The sequence below is a fragment of the Cygnus olor genome, chromosome 1 (genome assembly GCF_009769625.2).
Source record: "Cygnus olor isolate bCygOlo1 chromosome 1, bCygOlo1.pri.v2, whole genome shotgun sequence".
Classification (NCBI taxonomy): Eukaryota; Metazoa; Chordata; class Aves; order Anseriformes; family Anatidae; genus Cygnus; species Cygnus olor.
The window spans coordinates 21,081,329-21,099,790 of record NC_049169.1 but is presented as its reverse complement, the minus strand read 5'-3'; positions in this window follow the sequence as shown (position 1 = coordinate 21,099,790).

Genomic DNA, 18,462 nt, shown 5'->3' with positions numbered 1-18,462 from the left:
CTATTGATAGCACAGCTTGGATTGCTCTGAAAAAGTCATTAGGAATGAGTTTATGTGGTATATATGAAGTGCTTTGCTCTATATTGCAGCAGAGGATGCTCTTAGTACCTGGCCCTTATTTAAGGCTCTTATGTGTAGATTATAACATATGACAACATATAACAATATGACTGAAATTGCAGAACACTTTTGCACAGTACTAAGAGAAACAGTGCGTAATACTTATGTTAATAAGTACAGTAACAGTAATGATACTTAGTGCAATGTAACTATGTCAATGGGGAGTAGAAAAGGAACAGAATCTGACTTACTTTCCAGTTATATTAGAGTGTTTAGAAGCTGAACTGCTACCAAAATAAAATGCTGTATACTTACCACTTAGTGCCCAGTGTAGCATGGATTTAAAATGTATACTATTGCAGTGATGGTAGTGAGAAAATACAGGATGCTTGACCTATAATGTACCAAATGCACCACAGAGTACGTCAAAAAATTATAGATTTTGGACTGGCTTTTAAATATCTCCCCAATATCAAAATTAACATCAACAATTTTTGCTTATATTCATAGATGGGCAAAAACTGAGACTACGAGTGTCATTAAATATCTTCATGATATTTAATAATACTTTATGATATTTATGATATTTAGGGTTGTGCTGAGCGGCACTGAGTCTAGTTGGAGGCCTGTAGCTAGCAGTGTCCCCCAGGGTCCAGTCCTGTTCAACCTATTCATCAATGACCTGGATGATGGAATAGAGTGCACCCTCAGCAAGTTTGCTGACGACACAAAGCTGGGAGGAGTGGCTGATACCTCTGAGGGCTGTGCTGCCATTCAGAGAGACCTGGACAGGCTGGAGGGTTGAGCTGAGAGGAACTTCATGAAGTTCAACAAAGGCAAGTGCAGAGTCCTGCACCTAGAGCAGAATAACCCCATGTACCAGTACAGGCTGGGGGCTGACCTGCTGGAAAGCAGTCCTGAGGAGAAGAATATGAGAGTCCTGGTGGACAGCAGGTTAACCATGAGCCAGCATTGTGCCCTTGTGGCCAACAGGGCCAATGGTATCTTGGTGTGCATGAGGAAGAATGCTGATAGCAGGTTGAGGGAGGTGATCCTGCCCCTATACTCAGCCCTGGTGAGGCCTCACCTGGAGTACTGTGTCCAGTTCTGGGCTCCCCAGTACAAGAGGGACATGGAGCTCTTGGAGTGAGTGCAGCAGAGGGCTGTGAAGATGATTTGGGGACTGGAGCATCTGTCATATGAGGAAAGGCTGTGAGAGCTGGGCCTGCTTAGCTTGGAGAAGACTGAGAGGAGATCTGATCAATGTGTACAAATATATAAAAAGGAGGGTGTCAAGAGGATGGTTCCACTCTCTTTTCAGTGGTGCCCAGTGACAGGACAAGAGGCAACAGGCACAAACTGAGACACAGGAAGTTCTGGCTGCGTATAAGAAAATATTTCTTTACTGTAAGGGTGACAGAACACTGGAACAAGTTGCTCAGAGAGGCTGTGGAGTCTCCATCTCTGGAGATATTCAAAATCCACCTGGATGTGATCCTGTGCAACATGGGCCAGGTGACCCTGCTTGGCAGGGTAGATGGACTGGATGATTTCCAGAGGTCCCTTCCAACCTCAACCATTCTGTGATTCTGTGATGATGTAATAATAATACTTTTAAATATTGAAAGTTCATCTACAGTGGTGTCCTGGTTTCAGCTAACATAGAGTTAATTTTCCTCCTAGTAGTTGGTATGGTGCTGTGTTTTGGATTTAGGATGAGAATAATGTTGATAACACACTGATGTTTTAATTGTTGCAGAGCAGTGCTTACACTAAGCCAAGGACTTTTCAGCTTCTCGCTCTGTCCTGCCAGCGGGCAGGCTAGGGGTGCAGCAGGAGCTGGGAGGGGACAAACCCAGGACAGCTGACCCAAACTGGCCAAAGGGGTATTCCATACCATCTGACGTCATGCTAAACAGTAGATAGAGGTGGCTAGCCGGGATGGGGGGGCCATCTGCTCGGGGGCATAGGCTGGGCATCGGTCAGCGTGTGGTGAGCAATTGCATTGTGCATCACTTGTTTGTACACATTATTATTATTATTATTATTTTCATTTTTTTCCTGTCCTAATAAACTGTCTTTATCTCAACCCATGGGTTTTCATTTCTTTCTAATTCTCTCCCCCCATGCCAGAGAGGGAGGGGGGAAGGTGAACGAACGGCTGTGTGGTGCTTAGCTGCCGGCTGGGTTAAACCATAAGTGGTATTTTTAGATTGTGTGTCACAAAAAAGCCCTGCCTGTTTTCCAAAGCCAAGTCCAAATTAACGATCTTTTCTTCTTCTATCTTGTATTTTTGTTCTACCATAAGAATATTATTTTCTTTCCAGAACAATCTCTCAGTTCATTTCTCTTTACATGGTGAAATGACGTAGTCCTTCCTTAGTCAGAAAGGGGCTGGCCACTCCTCAGCTGGCAAACAACTATGCGATGCTGTACTGTAGGTAGATATGTGCCCTCATGCCTGTAGCTGAGAGCATTGAAAGTATTTGAAGTTCATCAGTCTTCCACAAAATGAAATCCTCTTTCATTGAATTCACCTCTGGTGTCACTGAAGACACATCTCGCAGATCATAAAATTGCTTAGGTATGTAAATTATTAATTTTAGCCTTGATTAAACTATTTGGCCTAAATTGCTGAGGTTTTTCCTAAAACTGTGGCCAGGCTTCAGGAATACCACACAGAGAGGCAAGGAAACATCCAAAAGACTAAGAGAAATGTTTGTATTGATCTTGTCATCGATCCACCTCAAGGCAAATGCACAAGATAAAATTTGCATTAGCAATGGGCTTTGTGAATCACACCCTATTTTGCATAGAATCACAGAATCACACAGAATTACAGAAAGTTAGGGATTGGAAGGGACCTTGAAAGATCATCTAGTCCAATCCCCCCGCCGGAGCAGGAACACCTAGATCAGGTCACACAGGAATGCGTCCAGGTGGGTTCTGAATGTCTCCAGAAAGGTTGAATGTCTTCCTGTGAAAGGTTTTCCCAGGAAGAGGTCCTGCCTGTCACATATGAAGCAGAAGCAGTTGTGTGACATACAATCACTTCTCAGGTTTTTCACAAGGAAACCATAGCTCAGGAAAAATATTTTTAAAATGTTTCAAAATTATGGATGTTTAAGAGAACTCTTCTTTGAAGCTATTTTTAATCTGAATGAAGTGTTCCTGAGCTGTTGATCATGGCAAAGTCCGGTCATCGTGGCCTTTGAGTTTCTCAGTGCTTTCATTTCAAAATTAAAAGCAGACAGTTTAAATGATTCAATACCGTAAAAAGCCAAAAAATATAGTTATATAACATTTTGTGAGTATCCTATAACTTCCTGGGCCTTTTAAAATTGAAGTTTGTTTTTTTTTTTCTTTTTTTTTTCTTTTTTTTTTTTTTTTCTTTAGCAGCAGAAGCTGTGCATTACAATATCCACAAGTACTGCATGACTTAACAGGAGGAGATGATTTGCTTTCTTTTTAGTTTTCATTTCTTATATTATTTTCTTTATAATTAAACTTTTTTATTTTCCAGAAACAGAATATAGCTTATGCCTATAAGCTTTTGAGAATGGTAGCTTACTAATTCAAACATTTAAGTTCTTAAGCTTTGGAAAGGATTCAAGCTATACTAATTTTCAAACAGTTACATATTTTGAGCTTTTAAAACTATAATACTATAAACAGACCTTAACTATTGTAGGTGTTTTTGAACACAGAGCTGTTGTTGAATGAAAGGCTATTTCAACTTTAAAAATGGACCTAATGTAATCAGTTAGATACTTTGCCTTTTCTCTCTCTCTCTCTCTTTTTTTTTTTTTCCCCAGAAAAACATATGGACATTGAGTTGCATATTTAAATTAAAAATCCTAACTAGAGAGCTGTAGCCCCAGGATGAGTGTTTGTGCACACTGTTTTCACCTAGGAGCTCCATCTCTGATGTAAGATTTTCATGAAAAATTTGCAAATAAAAACGATTCTGCTGCTTGCTATTCATACTTGTGAAGACAGTAGGTAGGACAATAGAATTGCGTCTGCATGTATTTACTGGAAAATCAGTTCTGACAACAGCTGAGGAGGTAGAGTTTCTATGAGAATTAGGTATCCCTAAAGTTGTGGGTGGTGAGAAATGCAAATCCTGTTGTTCATTCCCACTTACAGGAATTTCTTTTCTCTGTTCTTATCCCTTTTCAAGAAGCTATAGTCTTGTGTAGTGAGAGCTGATATATTAACTTGACTCTGTCCCTAAGAAAGCTGTTATCTATCCCATTCCTGTGAAGCATCTGAACCATGACTTCGGTATAGTACATTCAAGGAGAATATAACTTCATTATCTTCAGACACCTTGCAGAGCAAACACACAGGCTATATCACCTGTTTTTGTGAAAAGACATCACTTTTTGGAACTCGTAAGTTACAGTGTTTACATTTTTTTTTTAATAAAAAAGAAAACTTTGTTTACATATGTAGTTTTAGCATATGAAGCTATTTATATGTAGTTTCAACCCACTGCATGTTACCAATTCTAAATCCCATTTACAGATTTAATTTTCCAATCCCCACTTTTTTCTTTTAATCTTTTTCAGTATTTTTAAAGCTGTTACTGCAAAGCAGGCTTTTAAAAACATAAATTATCAGACACAATTGCTTTCAACCACATTATCAGCAAATGGCAAGAGTGCAATCAAACTAAGTGCTTCTTCCTGTTGTCTTTCATGCACACACACACCCCACAGACAAAATCACACTTGAATACACTCAGCTAAAACAGCTGATGAAACCTTTTTTCTGCTTTTCCCATGTGGCAGGTGAAGGGAAGAATGTGTCCCTGCACAGTGGTGTCACGACTTCCGCTATGCCAGTTTCTTTCCTTTGCATGGATCTGCCTGTCGGTCACACTTATGTCTAAGCGGTTTGGAGGGGTCATGTTTCCCTCCCACAGCAGCTGCTGTGCTTTTTCCCTTTTCAGTCTCTGTGTTCAGTGGTCCTGTCACTACTAAAAGAAATCAGGCACCCCATTGCCCTCAGCTGTGCTGCTGTGTAAAAAGGGATATGAATGAAAGAAGCTGGCATCCGGTCTCTCCTGCAGAGCACTTCCAGGCAATGGTAGAAGCTGTCCAGCCAGGAAGATCATTTCCTCTGCAGCATCGCAGAGATGCTGCAATATAGGAGCAATCTGGAAAATAGAGGGAAAGAAACCAAACAATTCTCACTATGTCTGTGAGAAATGAGTATCTGACACAATACTTGAATTCTGAAAGAATACTCCAATTTTAAAAAAATAGTAAGATTTCAAGAATAGGCTGGTTTTATTCACTGAGATGGGAGCAGTAAAATCCCTATGTGTATTAGTTCATTCTGTTTGACTGGACACTGATTGTTACTGTTAAGTTTGTATCAGGCAAATGGTTTGTCACCATTTATAACGATGTCAGCTGAGTATTCTTCCTGATGATGGCACCAATCTGAACCCCACAGAAACCCGTAATCCCCCTTTACTCTGCCCTGGTGAGACTACATCTGGAATATTGTGTCCATTTCTGAGCCCCTCAGTTCAAGAAGGACAGGGAACTGCTTGAGAGAGTCCAATGCAGAGCCACAAAGATGATTAAGGGAGTGGAGCATCTCCCTTATGAGGAAAGGCTGAGGGAGCCGGGTCTTTTTAGCTTGGAGAAGCTGCCCAGAGGGATTGGAGAGTCTCCTTCTCTGGAGGCAATCGAAACCCACCTGGACGCATTCCTGTGTGACCTGATCTAGGTGTTCCTGCTCCGGCAGGGAGATTGGACTAGATGATCTTTCAAGGTCCCTTCCAATCCCTAACATTCTGTGATTCTGTGACTGGATATGATGGCTACATCCACAGAGTTATTTAAGAATGCTTTATCATTGCAATACTTAACCATTGTGGTAGTTTCACTTCAGTGTCTAGCTCAGCTTCACCACACTGTTCTCTCACTCTCTCTCCTCAACAGAACAGAGGGAGAAAATATGAAAAAAATTCTCATGGGTTGAGATAAGGACAGGGAGGTCATCACCAATTACTCTCATGGGAAAAACAGACACAGTGTAAGGGAGATCAATGTCATGTATTGCTTATTAATAACAGACTAGAGCAGTGAGAACTAAAAATGAACTAAAAACACCTTCCCCCCCATCCACACTCTTCTATGTCTTTCCCCCGAGTGGTGCAGGGGAACAGGGAATGGGGGCTGTCGTCAGTCCCTGATGCTGCATCTCTGCCACTCCTTCATGGTCATTCTCTGTCCCTGCTCCACGTGGGGTCCCTCCCACGGGATGCCGTCCTTCCTGAACTGATCCTGTGGGGGCTTCCCACAGGCAGCATCTCTTCAAGAACTGCTCCAATATGAGTCTGTAACACAGGGTCCATTCTTCCAGAGCAAACTGCTCCAGCACGGGTCCACGATGGGCAGCAGCTCCGCCCAGACCCCCCTGCTCCTGCGGGGGCTCCTCTCCACGGGCTGCAGCTCCGGCCCGGGGCCTGCTCCTGCGGGGACTCTCCATGGGCTGCAGCCTCCTCCAGGCCACATCCACCTGCTCCACTGGGGCTCCTCCACGGGCTGCAGCGTGGAGATCTGCTCCATGTGGGACCCATGGGCTGCAGGGGGACAGCCTGCTCCACCAGGGGCCTCTCCACAGGCCGCAGGGGAACTGCTTCTGCATGCCTGGAGCACCTCTTGCCCTCCTTCTGCACTGACCTTGGGGTCTGCAGGGCTGCTTCTCACATTTTCTCTCTCCTCTCTCCCAGCTGATGTTGCATAGCAGTTTTTTCCTTTCCTATATATGCTTTCACAGAGGTATGACCACCTTTACCCATTGGCTCAACTTTGGCCAGTGGCAGGTCCCTTTTGGAGCCAGCTGGAGCTGGCCCTTATCTAACATGGGGCAGCTTCTGGGCTCTTCGCACACAAGCCACCCCTGCAGCCCCCAACCTGCTGCCAATAGCTTGCCGCATAAACCCAGTACAACCCTCAATATGGCCCTGTCCACTTTTCTTTAAATCCACGGTAGGTACTCAGATTCCTCACACAACACATCCTTATTTCTCATTATTTGTGATATTTATCTGAGGCAATATTTTAGTGCTGTGTCTTTGTCTCTTGTATAACCTCCCCATGCTCTGTAAAGTTCTCACACATCCACGTGTCTCCCAGAGCTCACAGCTCTCAGTGAGGATGACCTGGCTGCTTTCCTCTGAAGCTGCAGCTGTCCTCTCCTACAGATATGTTGAGATATGTTGCCATCTTTGATATTGTCCTGATCCATAACAGAGACATTTCATCTCCTCTTCTAGTACATTCCACCCCCCCCCCCCCCCCCCCCTTTTCTCCTTGTCTTAACTTCCTTTTGAATGATACATGAAATTGAATATTGAAAATACATGAAATGATGTTTATTGCCCGGTCTACCTTCTCTGCTTGTCATCACAACCCTATCCAGTCTAAATATTAAAATCATGGAATCATAGAATCATAGAATGACTTGGGTTGGAAGGAACCTTAAAAATCATCTAATTCCAACCCCCCTGCCATGGGCAGGGATGCTGCCCCCTAGATCAGGTTGCTCAAAGCCCCATCCAACCTGGCCCTGAACATTACCATGGATGGGGCAACTGCAAATTCTCTGGGCAACCTGTTCTAGTGCCTCACCACCCTCTGAATAAAGAATTTATGCGGAATATTTAAATTAAACCCATACACTTTTAGTTTAAAGTCATTACTCCTTGTCCTATCACTACACTCCCTGTCAAAGAGTCCCTCCTCAGCTTTCCTGCAGGCCCCCTTTAGGTACTGGAAGGCTGCTATATGGTCTCCCGAGAACCTTCTCTTTTGCAGGATGAACAACCCTAACTCCCTTAGCCTGTTTTCATAGGAGAGGTGCTCCAGCCTCTTGATTATCTTTGTGGCTTTCCTCTGGACTTGTCCTAATACATCCATGTCTTTCTTCTGCTGGGGGCCCTAGAGCTAAACATAGTACCCAGGTGGGGTGTCATGAGAACAGAGTAGAGAGGGGATTTAATCTAATAAAAATTAAATATTAAATAAAATGGTATTAAATAATAATTCTATTAAATAAATATTTTAAAATATAATAAATAAATATACAATAACTATAATATAATATGATATGACAATGCATAATAGCAATAATGTAAGTATATAATTTAAATATATTTAATTATATTAAGTAAAATTATAATTATTAAATCTCACCTCAGTCTGCCTGCTGGCCACGCTTCTTTTGGTGCAGCTCAGGATATGTTTGGCTTTCTGGGGTGCAAACACATTGCCAGCTCATATAGAGCTTCTCATCAAGCAACACTACCAAGTCCTCCTCAGAACTGGACTTAATCCATTCTCCACCCAGTCTGTATTCATGTTTTGGACTGCAAAATCTCTTCTAGTTCCTCATTCCTCTTCATCTGTTCACTTCCTCCTGTCTTTTTCCATGAATGTATCTCCCATTAGCCTTTCCCACTTTTGAGGTTGCTTGACTCTTGACCCCAGTTGCCTTTCCAAGTACTGCTTAATCTCCCTTTATGATTTCACATCAAAGATAATGTGTATTTTATACATTTTTAGGTGCACAGAGGTGTCAGAAACTGAGAGGCATAAGTTGGTATTCAGAATTGATGTTTGTAATCTGGCTGTAGGTCTTTGTGCTAATGTTTGTTGTATAGAAATGACAGTTCAAAATACATTGGAGGCATTTCTGAATTAGAATGAACTTGCTTCCCTTTATTCCAGGGGAAAGTTTTCCTTATTGATAGTCAACTGTTCAACTCTTTCAAATACAAATTCATCAAGCTTGCAAGGACAAAGTCTTTTCTAATTCTGCCTTATTTCATTAATCAATGTTTTTTGTTTGTTTGTTTGTTTGTTTGTTTGTTTTTTCTTCCCCTCACACCTTCTGATACCTAAACAATTATTCTTCTAACAGATGACTGATTTAGTTTTACAGGCTTAATAGAATTATTTTGCTGATTTCAGTCCACAGATATGTTTATACCACCTAAGTAGTTATTGCTGAAATGTATCTAGTTTCTGAGAATAGTCTTTTCTTTGTTCTTTAAAGAATAATAATAAAAATGAGTTAACACTGTGGAGCAAATCTTCAGCTGATGTATATATATATATATATATGTATATATATATCCTGACTTGAATCAGGATGAAGGAGCCTAAATTCATTACTTTATTTCCATTCTTTAGTTAGTAACATAGACAATTGGACTAGCCAGATGCTGTGCAACGGAGATAACTGTAATGTTCAAAATGCGGAGTCCCGTGTTGACACCCAGCGACAAGCCAAAGCTTTGCATCTGTTCAATGGCCTAATAGAAATTCAAGCTATACTGCCAAAAATGGTTCAAAAAAAGTTTAGCTTTATCCAATTTTACCAGAGGACTGCAAATGAATATATGTCATGATTTTGCTTGAGCTAGTGTACACTGCACAGTTTTTCTGGTAATGTTTCCTTCCTGAAAGCACATATTTGATTGCATCCATGTTTTGGAAGCATGTAGAAAACATGTCTTTATGCTACTTTATTTTAAACAAGACCCATGGAAAGAGCAAGTCTGATCAGTCTATCTGAGCTGGTACAACAAAGTATTGTAGAAAAGTGTGTGACTTCCTTTTGGTATTATAGCCTGGATAAGAAGAATGAGTGTAAATTCTGTATGCACATGTGAACAAAGCACACCTAGATGCTTGTTCTGAGAAGGACTTTGCCCCAAAACTGGCAATGTCCAAAGGAAATGAACAAAGATAAACTGTGCTTAAGCTGGCCATTAGTGGAATTAAACAGTAGGCAGTGGAATACCAAGTAAAATTTGAGAGAAAGTCATCTTGAGAAGCACTGTAGGAGAAAAGTGAAGATCTCTAATGGGATAGAGACCCTGTGGTGCAAATGAGGCCAGCAAGGCAGGTCAGATTCCCCTCTCTAAATAGTCCTAGCAAGACCATCTCCGTGGTCACACAAATGTGGCTCAATGAAAAACACACATCTAGCTTTTTAATCTCCTCTTTTCTCCCCCCAAGGCCATGGAAGATTTCCCTGAGAAAACTCAGCCATGGAATACCTGCCAAAAATTGACATTTATTATGACATTGCAAGGGAGACACAGAATATACAAGCAAGAAAGACAACAATATTGAGTGATGCTGGGGTGTCTACATATTTATAGCTGTGAAATGTGCTGTCTCAAGGGCTGTGGATGTGGTTTACCTTGACCTCAGTAAGGCTTTTGACACCGTTCCCCACAACATTCTCCTCAAGAAACTGGCTGCGCGGGGCTTGGACTGGCGTACGCTTCGCTGGGTTAGAAACTGGCTGGATAGCCGGGCCCAGAGAGTTGTGGTGAATGGAGTCAAATCCAGTTGGAGGCTGGTCACAAGTGGTGTCCCCCAGGGCTCGGTACTGGGGCCGGTCCTCTTTAATATCTTTATCGATGATCTGGATGAGGGCGTCCAGTGCACCCTCAGTAAGTTTGCAGATGACACCAAGCTAAGTGCGTGTGTCGATCTGCTCGAGGGCAGGAAGGCTCTGCAGGAGGATCTGGATAGGCTGGAGCGATGGGCTGAGGCCAACTGTATGAAGTTCAACAAGGCCAAGTGCCGGGTCCTGCACCTGGGGCGCAACAACCCCAAGCAGAGTTACAGGCTGGGAGATGAGTGGTTAGAAAGCTGCCTGGCAGAGAAGGACCTGGGAATACTGGTTGATAGTCGGCTGAATATGAGCCAGCAGTGTGCTCAGGTGGCCAAGAAGGCCAACAGCATCCTGGCCTGTATAAGAAGCAGTGTGTCCAGCAGGTCTGGGGACGTGATTGTCCCCCTGTACTCGGCTCTGGTGAGGCCGCACCTCGAGTACTGTGTTCAGTTTTGGGCCCCTCGCTACAGGAAGGACATGGACGTGCTCGAGCGAGTCCAGAGAAGGGCGACCAAGCTGGTGAGGGGTCTGGAGAACAAGTCTTACGAGGAGCGGCTGAGGGAGCTGGGCTTGTTCAGCCTGGAGAAGAGGAGGCTCAGGGGCGACCTTATCGCTCTCTACAGTTACCTTAAAGGAGGCTGTAGTGAGGTGGGGATTGGTCTGTTCTCCCACGTGCCTGGTGACAGGACGAGGGGGAATGGGCGAAAGTTGCGCCAGGGGAGTTTTAGGTTGGATGTTAGGAAGTACTTCTTTACCGAAAGGGTTATTAAGCATTGGAACGGGCTGCCCAGGGAGGTGGTGGAGTCACCATCCCTGGAGGTCTTTAAAAGACGTTTAGATGTAGAGCTTAGCGATATGGTTTAGTGGAGTGCTTAGTGTTAGGTCGGAGGTTGGACTCGATGATCTTGAGGTCTCTTCCAACCTAGAAATCTGTGTCTGTGTCTGTGTCTGTGTCTTAACAAAGGTGCAAAGGCAGCCAAGTGCACTCTAACAAAATTGCTATGTTGGCAGCTGTGTCCAGGAACAACAGGTACCAGTAAAAGTTCCTCACATGGAATTCATGTCTTTAACACCTCTATATTTACTTTAATTCTTTGTCTGATCATTCATGTTTTTCTACTATCTGTCCTATCCCACTACCTTTTATTTTTTGTGCTCATAGCTGAAAAGAAGATTGTATTTCAGTGTTGTGTCCATTAAAAATCACATCAAAAAATACTTACTGATACTATGTATGTACATTATGTTGATTTTATGCATTAGTAATCATAAAATACTGTAAGAAGTTGCAAAAGAACTGAAGTAAAAAACAAAAAACCCTCAGATTCCTCTCCAGAGACTATTTTTTCTGAATTCCATTTGACATACATTATGAGTTTTGTATATAAGATTTATGTTTTCTAGAAATTACATTTGTTCTTAATTTAGAGAGTAAAAGAGCCATCATGTCTACGGATATCAAAACATGTTATACATTCTTCTCTCCAACAAGAAGCACACCATCAGGACTGTATTAATTTCCTGTTTTCTCCTAGAGCTGTAAACAAGTACTATTCTTCTGCTTGTGGCAATCCTGTCTTCTCCTCCTTTTAACTGCATGGTACCAGGCTTTATTTACTTTGATTTTATTTTTTTCAGAATCTTTTACTTTCTTCCTTTTTTTCCCCCTTGTCTTCTACCATTAAGTCATATCTCCTGAACTTCTTGTCCCATTTAAGAAGCCTTATAAAATCGTTCCATCAATGCATTATATGGCACTGTGGGAGCTGTCTACCCAGCTCTGGAATCTGTGAGCCATTCTCCCACAACTCTTTGAATGCAATCTTTCAGCAAATTTCTTATCCACTGAGCAGTTTACCTGTCAAATCCATCTCTCTCTAATTTGGTGACAAGAATGTCATTTGCGATAGTGTCAAATTCTTTGCACAATTCCAGGTAGATGATGGCAGTTGCTCTTTTATCCACTGATGCTGTAACCCCACTGTAGAAGGCCACCAGATTTGTCAGGCACAGTCTGCCCTTAGTGAAGCCATGCTGGCTGTCACCAATCACCTCCTTATTTTCCATGTGCCTTAGCATAGTTTCCAGGAGGATCTGCTCCCTGATCTTGCTTGGCACAGTGGTGAGACTAACTGGCCTGTAGTTCCCTTGATCCTCCTTTTTTCCCTTTTTAAAAATGGAGGTTATGTTTCCTCTCTCCCAGTCAGTGGAAACTTCACTGGACTGCCATGACTTCTCAGATATGATGGATAGTGGCTTAGCAACTTCATCCACAAGTTCCGTCAGGACTCATGGACACATCTCAACAGGTCCCATGAGCTTGTGCATATTCAGGTTCCTTTGATGGTCTTGAACCTGATCCTCTCCAACAGTGGGTGGTTCATCGTTCTCCCAGTCCCTGCCTTTGCCTTCTGTGACTTGAGTGATATTGCTAGAACTTTTGCTGGTGCAAGATTTGGTGTAGGATCTCCCTCAATTGTGGATTGCAGGAAGCTGAGAGACTAGCATGAAATACATCAAGTAACCGACTGTTTCTTACACTCTTCCTTAAATATCCACTACTGATTATTTTTGTATATGAGACAGTGGGCTAACCACATGCTTGGCTTGCTATGATATGGCTATTCTTATATAATCCTGTGTAGAAATTTATGAACACAGATTATGAAAATGAATTAATGCTCACCCATGGACTAAGTGGAGCCTAGACTCATTCATTCGCTGTCAGGGTATCCTCACACTTTCTGCTCTTAAGTGTAGAAGGACTTTAGGGGAGAAGAAAGTATAGGTGCAAGAAACCTAGTAGATTACAATTCACTATCACGCGTGCATGCCATTAAACATGTATCTGCATTTTTTTTAAATTATATTTTGCATGATGAATGTGCGTACGATTGGGATTCAAAGTTGGCTGGTGCACTCATCAATGATTTTGGTATTGGTAGGGTACTGACATTAACATGAAAGTAGTTTTGCTCCTCATTTCTACATTAACATATTTTATCTGGTTGTAAAAGATTATTCACCTCATTTCCATTTTGGTCCTTTGCTTCTCTAATGCCAGGTGCCACATAAAGATAAAAAATTTCTAATGTTTGCCTTGATTTTATCTAAATTATGTTAAGACCCATGAGGGTCTTCGAAGACCTTGGAATACCGTATCTCCTCTGTGTTGTCAAGTTAACTGAAAACTCATCCCTAACTGGAGTCCCAATAAGAATAAAAACTCTTAATACAAATGTGATGAGTTTATTTTTTGCCTCCTGTTGGCTGATCTTTCCTGGAAAACAGTCCATTTTAGCACAGATGTGTTTTCCATTCCTACTGATCCATTTTGGTTGGCTACTGTTAATAAAACAACAACAAATAAACCACCAACCAACCAAACAAGCAATCAAACAGAAGAATCTAGCTATAACTCAGGCATAGGTAATGGAATATAAGAAGCTTTCTGAAATGTAATGTAAAATATAGTGAGACTCAAGCATAGTATCAAGCCAGTGTGAATTAACACTCAGGTAAAATGCACAGAAATGGGTTTTGACCTGAAGTCCATGGCCAGGTAAGTTAGTTGAACATTTTAAACTAGGACAAACAGGTAACTGCTTGCAAACCATTTGTCTTTTCTTTAAGAAGTAGCTTATCTGTAGAAAGTTTAGGTGATATGTTACAACTGTGAACTAAGATTCCTTTACCCCTTCCTCCTTCCCATGCACAAAATCTCTGCTGGGGATTTCACACTGGTTAAAAGATAGAGTTCATAGAAAAAAATAAATCAAAAAATATCCTTCAGAAGTTTGTTTCTGCACAATCCAGCTGATTAAAGGATTCAGAGCTGACAGAGAGCACTCAATAGTAATGTCAACAGCCCAGGTCTCCCTGGCAGAAGTGCTAACACAGTAAGCTCACAATCTGAACTGGCTTTTTTCAGCTGAGATCAAATCTCTGGCAGACACCCACTGCAGCTGTAGTTTTATTGACAGTAATGATATTTCTGTTTTCAAATGACAGAAAATATGTTTGGTACTTTCAGATTTTTTTTTCCCTTTGGGTCAAAGGTCTTTTCACGCCTTTCATAAATGGTGGAAAATATACAAGTTAACTTGTCTAAAAAATTAGATCTACAGATCATCTTCAATGTTTGAGTAACAAGTTTATTTTTACCAGAACTTGCTATTGAAATATTCTACACACATTTCCTATTAATGGGTAATACCATTCTGTACTTCTCATTATTCACTACATATTTAATGAACTGAAAATTATCTTATTGTAATAATGAAAGAAAGTTACCATGGTATTTAGTTGTTATGTCTAATAGTATAGCATTGTTAGAGAAATAATATAAATATTCCCAGCTGATAGAATATAATTTTGGATTGCGAAATACAACATAAACAAGTGATTTCCTTAAAGGGGGAAAAATAAATGATTATCATCTCACTTTAGATACTAGGGTTTGAGGCTTAGATAAATTAAATGTCTTAATCTTGTTAGGTAGGAGTTAACTGAGATCTTGTAGTTTGCAATCTACTGTCTGAAATCTAACTATATTTGTGCATGTGCATGTGTGCATCCATTCATCTGTTCATCCAACCACCCATTTATTTCCTTTTTTTTCATTCTAGGATACTAAATAGTGTCTGATTCACAAACATATGGAAAGAAATTACATTAGTAAACTTATTAAGGGAAGATGGTAATGACAGAAAAATCTCAAAGACTTTTGAAGTGCACTAGTGTTACTTTGCAGGTGTTTGTCTAACTTGTTCCTTGAGTCCTTCTGTGGTGGAGACTTCATCAACTTCTCATGCTGTTCCAGTGCTCCATTATCTTTAATGCTTAGATCATTTCATAATGTCTTTTTTTTTTTTTTTTTCAATTCACATCCATTATTTCTTTTCTCTCCTTCTATGTGTATTGAAAACTATTGTTCTCTTTGTGTTTGCAGTAAGAGCTTACACAGCTGAAGACAGTTATCATGTCTCCTCTCTGTCTTGTAGGACACCTGGTCTAAAGAAGATGTCATGGAGTGACAAACACAGCTACTGAAGAGGAAAACTGCTCTTAAAAGATAATAATATGCTAAAGGTGGAAATGTTAAAATATTATAAAGATAAAACATTTTTAAAAGATCTCTTCAATTACAGTTGTCTATAACAGCAGTTAAAGTCATCTGAAGTATTTTTAGGAACTACCTGCTACTCTAAAAGTGCTAAATATGTAGACTTTTCAGACAGCTGGAATAATAAACATGATCCCCAGGCCTTTACAATTGCGAAGACTCTGAAAACATATGACTTTCATCAGTGTAAATCAGAAGCAGTGGTTTGGAAGGAGGCATAAAATGACAGTTTTCTACAGGATACAATGAATTTAGGCTAAACTGCATTATTTGAGGAACACTCATGCTGTGGCTAACTAAGGAACAGAATACAGTCCACAGACCACTCACAGGCTACTTTTAGAGACCATTCAAACAATAGTTTTATTTGTTTGATTGTTTATTTGCTATTTGTTTAATATTTTTATCCACAACACTATTATGACAGATATTCAGAGCTTTGAGGTTTGATTCACATGAATTCCATACAAGCATAATTCTAGATTTATACTGGGGAAAGAGAAAGGAAAAACTGAGATTTTTATATCATCTTACAACATGCTATAATGCGCTGAAATGATTTATTCTTTGTATAAACCATTTACAAACATTTATCAAGTCTTAATAAAGTGATATAATAAATGTAACATTTTTCAGTTTTAAGGTAACTACACCTGCACAAAAAGAATTATCTTTATGGTAGAAAACACAACAAAGGACTTGAACTCAGTATTTTGCCTTCTCCAGATTATTTTGAAGTAGAATTGAAATCAAATTCAACTGCAATTTGACTCTGGCAGTAATTTAGAAAAATAAGAGAATATCATGAGCCTGAACTTCTAGTTTCTCTGAAGTATTTTGTTTTGAAATGCTGAAGTTCCCAACCTGTGCTAGTGTATACCTGGTGCAATCTGACACTGAGAAATACTGGAAGGATTCCTTAAAGAAGAATCCCTCAGGCCACAGCTTGTTCCACTGCAGCACAGCACACTATCACTTCTATTCAACTTGGACCATTTTTTCACAGTAGATCTTACAGAAGTAACAAAACCACACAAGCTGCGAAGAATTTGATGACATTTTACCTCTGTGAAGTTCGCAATGATATTGTTATTGAAGTGTGTGTCTGTGGGAAGGCTGAATAAAAAACAGAATTTCCTGTCAAGAAATAGATGAATACTGGTCCATTTGAAACAATAGAAATTATTCTCATTTACCATTAGATGGCATACATACAGTATAAAATAGATGATTAAACAGAATTCCAGTGTACTAGGTGAAAGGTTAAATATTACTTCTGTAGCAGAATAGATGCACACTAAAGCCTGCTAATATTTGTTTCCACTCAGAATTGTTATGTCTAAAGAATTTCAGACTCGTCATTGAATACTTCTACATAACTGGCCAAATAAGTCTATGCTGCTAAAAGCAGCTCAGTGGTTGTTAACACTGCAGCATTACTGTGTATTCAGCTCCTGCACATGTACTTTCTATTTTTCCTGTTCGGTGGGGATTTTCCATTACTTTAAGTCTTGTAACAGACTCAGAATTTTCTTCATTCCTTTACCGCAGGTGTGTGGCAAAAGGAATCACAAAAAAATAAAAATTAAAATTAAAAAATCTGTAGTCTCAAAGCATATGTTCAGTGAAAATCCAAGTATTTTACTTGAAAAAAGAAATGTCTGAGTTTCTTCTACCAAAGTGGGACTGTTCTTAATTTAGAAGTGCTCTAAGACAATCTATCATACCAAAATAGTAGCTGACTAGCTAAGCACAAGGAAGACGCAGGTCTACACTGAATAAGGGCTCTGACATGTATTTAATTGTGATCACATTATGAGATATACACTGCTGTGGAGTTATGAAAAATGCAGTCCTCCTGGCTGTGTCAGAAAGGAAAGGATACTGTTCAAGGCTGCAGTGGAGAAAGGACTTCTAGTGCCGGGTAGCATCATCCATCTTGCTCTGAAAACCTGTGTACCGGGTATATTTGCCTGGCTTGCTCATTAGCTGCGCTTTGTATGTAGGGCTGAGGAAAAGAGAAAATTTACAGTGTTGCTTATCAAAACTTCCTAATCTCTTGTTTCAGAAGTGGGAAAGGGGTGGAGGTTAATGTACAGCTACAGCCTTCTTTCTCTCTTAAACAGATGGAGAAAAAATATAAACTGTAAGGTCCTGTCAGCATACTCTTCCCAGTGAAAAGACAGGTAACTTCTGCAAAATCTCTAGACAGTAAGTCAGGAGGAGAATTCAAACCAAAACTTAGAAGTGACAACTTGTTCTGAAAACGAAACAAAACAAAACAAAACAAAACCATTGAATATTTGGAGGATATTTGAGTGCAATAAGAGAACTTTTGTGTTTATATGCCCAGAAGCTTATATAGAGAGGATAAAAATTGCTATGTTCTCTCTCATGACCTTATTCACTTCTGCTTCGTCCTTAGTGGTCAGATCATCCTGACTCATAAGATGTCTTAGTAGCAGATGTTGTATGCACAAAATGTCACGATAACTTAAAATCATCTCTAAACTAAACTGTTTATTCCCTTATTTGTGCTGGAAAGGAATTTGCTGAAAGTTAAGGTAATATCTCAACAGATTCTTGTAGAGATGCATACAGCAAACTAAACATCTTACTGATGCTACAGAAATGGCCAGTGTATTATATTGCATACTGTCGAGTTTTAGTACAGCTTTGTTCAGCCTGAAGAAGCTTTTTCAATTTAGAGTAATGTGGATCTGGAAAACACATTTTTTCTCTAATAACGTAACAATGGTATGGTGAAGCATATTCTAGACAGTAAAATAGTCTGGGATTAACATGTAGGTGTATTAAGCCCAAAAACATTTTGTTGCTTG